General features: G+C 46.2%; 2 non-coding genes and 8 pseudogenes across 2 annotated transcripts; all 10 read right to left on the bottom strand.

Moving 5' to 3' along the window:
- Positions 1 to 19: 19 nt before the first annotated feature.
- Positions 20 to 138, bottom strand: LOC142122656 (5S ribosomal RNA; annotated as a pseudogene).
- A 281-nt stretch (positions 139 to 419) lies between these two features.
- On the bottom strand, positions 420 to 538 carry LOC142122256 (5S ribosomal RNA). Its single transcript, XR_012684154.1, has one exon. It is a non-coding gene; the product is annotated as a 5S ribosomal RNA (ribosomal RNA).
- An 81-nt stretch (positions 539 to 619) lies between these two features.
- Positions 620 to 739, bottom strand: LOC142122668 (5S ribosomal RNA; annotated as a pseudogene).
- Positions 740 to 818: 79 nt separating this feature from the next.
- LOC142122562 (5S ribosomal RNA) lies at positions 819 to 937 on the bottom strand (annotated as a pseudogene).
- A 271-nt stretch (positions 938 to 1,208) lies between these two features.
- Positions 1,209 to 1,327, bottom strand: LOC142122708 (5S ribosomal RNA; annotated as a pseudogene).
- An 80-nt stretch (positions 1,328 to 1,407) lies between these two features.
- On the bottom strand, positions 1,408 to 1,526 carry LOC142122441 (5S ribosomal RNA; annotated as a pseudogene).
- An 80-nt stretch (positions 1,527 to 1,606) lies between these two features.
- Positions 1,607 to 1,725, bottom strand: LOC142122165 (5S ribosomal RNA). Its single transcript, XR_012684071.1, has one exon. It is a non-coding gene; the product is annotated as a 5S ribosomal RNA (ribosomal RNA).
- An 82-nt stretch (positions 1,726 to 1,807) lies between these two features.
- On the bottom strand, positions 1,808 to 1,926 carry LOC142122643 (5S ribosomal RNA; annotated as a pseudogene).
- Positions 1,927 to 2,007: 81 nt separating this feature from the next.
- LOC142122438 (5S ribosomal RNA) lies at positions 2,008 to 2,126 on the bottom strand (annotated as a pseudogene).
- Positions 2,127 to 2,207: 81 nt separating this feature from the next.
- On the bottom strand, positions 2,208 to 2,326 carry LOC142122465 (5S ribosomal RNA; annotated as a pseudogene).
- Positions 2,327 to 2,500: the final 174 nt, after the last annotated feature.

The raw sequence follows: 2,500 nt of genomic DNA on the forward strand, positions 1-2,500 counted from the left end.
ACAAGAGAGAAAAAAAAAATGCCTACAGCACCTGGTATTCCCAGGTGGTCTCGCATCCAAGTACTAACCAGGCCTGGCTCTGCTTAGCTTCCAAGATCAGATGAGATTGGGCTTGTTCAGGGTGTTGTGGCTGTAGGATTTGGTTTCCTAATGACCTACATCACTTATACATCTGAAAACCAGCATTGAAGGAAGCCGGATCAAAAGAGAAAAAAAAAAAGGCCTACAGTATCTGGCATTCCCAGGTGGTCTCCCATCCATGTACTAACTAGGCCTGGCGCGGCTTATCTTTCAAGATCAGACGAGATTGTGCTTGTTCAAGTTGGAGTGGCTGTAGGTATTAGTTTCCTATTGACCTACATCTCTTATACATCTCAACACCAGCATTGAAGGAAGCCGAAACAAGAGAGAAAAAAAAAGGCCTACAGCACCTGGTATTCCCAGGTGGTCTCCCATCCAAGTACTAACCAGGCCCGTCCCTGCTTAGCTTCCAAGATCAGACAAGATTGGGCTTGTTCAGGGTGGTGTGGCTGTAGGTATTCTTTTCCTATTGACCTACATCTCTTATACATCTAGAAACCAGCATTGAAGGAAGCCGGAACAAGAGAGAAGAAAAAAAGGCCTACAGCACCTGGTATTCCCAGGTGGTCTCCCATCCAAGTATTAACCAGGCAGCTGCTCTGCTTAGCTTCCAAGATCAGATGAGATTGGGCTTGTTCAGGGTGGTGTGGCTGTAGTTATTGGTTTCCTATTGACCTACATCTCTTATACATCTCAAAACCAGCATTGAAGGAGGCCGGAACAAGAGAGAAAAAAAAAGCCTACAGCACCTGGTATTTCCAGGTGGTCTCCCATCCAAGTACTAACCAGGCCCAGCCCTGCTCAGCTTCCAAGATCACAAGAGATTGGGCTTGTTCAGGGTGGTGTTGCTGTAGGTATTGGTTTCCTATTGACCTACATCTCTTATACATCTCAAAACCAGCATTGAAGGAAGTCGGAACAAGAGAGAAAAAAAAAAGGGCCTACAGCACCTGGTATCCCCTGGTGGTCTCGCATCCAAGTACTAACCAGGCCCAGCTCTGCTTAGCTTCCAAGATCAGGCTTGTTTAGGGTGGTGTGGCTGTAGGTATTGGTTTCCTATTGACCTACATCTCTTATACATCTAAAAACCAGCATTGAAGGAAGCCGGAACAAGAGAGAAAAAAAAAAGCCTACAGCACCTGGTATTCCCAGGTGGTCTCCCATCCAAGTACAAACCAGGCCTGGCCCTGCTTAGCCTCCAAGATCAAACGAGATTGGGCTTGTTTAGAAATGTGTAGCTATAGGTTTTGGTTTCCTATTGACCTACATCTCTTATAATCTCAAAACCAGCATTGAAGGAAGCCGGAACAAGAGAGAAAAAAAAAAGGCCTACAGCACCTGGTATTCCCAGGTGGTCTCCCATCCAAGTACTAACCAGGCCCGTCCTTGCTTAGCTTCCAAGATCAGACAAGATTGGGCTTGTTCAGGGTGGTGTGGCTGTAAGTATTGGTTTCCTATTGACCTACATCTCTTATACATCTCAAAACCATCATTGAAGGAGGCCGGAACAAGAGAGAAAAAAAAAAGCCTACAGCACCTGGTATTTCCAGGTGGTCTCCCATCCAAGTACTAACCAGGCCCAGCCCTGCTTAGCTTCCAAGATCAGATGAGATTGGGCTTGTTCAGGGTGGTGTGGCTGTAGGTATTGTTTTCCTATATACCTACATATCTTATACATCTAAAAACAAGCATTGAAGGAAGCCGGAACAAGAGAGAAAAAAAAAAAGGCCTACAGCACCTGGTATTCCCAGGTGGTCTCGCATCCAAGTACTAACCAGGCCCGGCTCTGCTTAGCTTCCAAGAGCAGACTAGATTGGGCTTGTTCAGGGTGGTGTGGCTGTAGGTATTGGTTTCCTATTGACCTACATCTCTTATACATCTAAAAACCAGCATTGAAGGAAGCCGGAACAAGAGAGAAAAAAAAAAGGCCTACAGCACCTGGTATTCCCAGGTGGTCTCCCATCCAAGTACTAACCAGGCCCGTCCCTGCTTAGCTTCCAAGATCAGATGAGAGTGGGCTTGTTCAGGGTGGTGCGGCTGCAGGTAATGTTTTCCTATTGACCTACATCTCTTATACATCTAAAAACCCGCATTGAAGGAAGCCGGAACAAGAGAGAAAAAAAAAAAGCCTACAGCACCTGGCATTCCCAGGTGGTCTCCCACCCAAGTACTAACTAGGCCTGGCCCTGCTTAGCTTCCAAGATCAGACGAGATTGGGCTTGTTCAGGGTGGTGTGGCTGTAGGTATTGGTTTCTTAATGACCTACATCACTTATACATCTCAAAACCAGCATTGAAGGAAGCCAGAACAAGAGAGAAAAAAAAAAGTACTAACCAGGCCCGGACCTGCTTAGCTTTCAAGATCAGACGAGATTGGGCTTGTTCAGGGTGGTGTAGCTGTAGGTATTGGTTTCCTATTG

Source organism: Mixophyes fleayi, unplaced genomic scaffold (genome assembly GCF_038048845.1).
Source record: "Mixophyes fleayi isolate aMixFle1 unplaced genomic scaffold, aMixFle1.hap1 Scaffold_229, whole genome shotgun sequence".
In the NCBI taxonomy this organism is placed as follows: Eukaryota; Metazoa; Chordata; class Amphibia; order Anura; family Limnodynastidae; genus Mixophyes; species Mixophyes fleayi.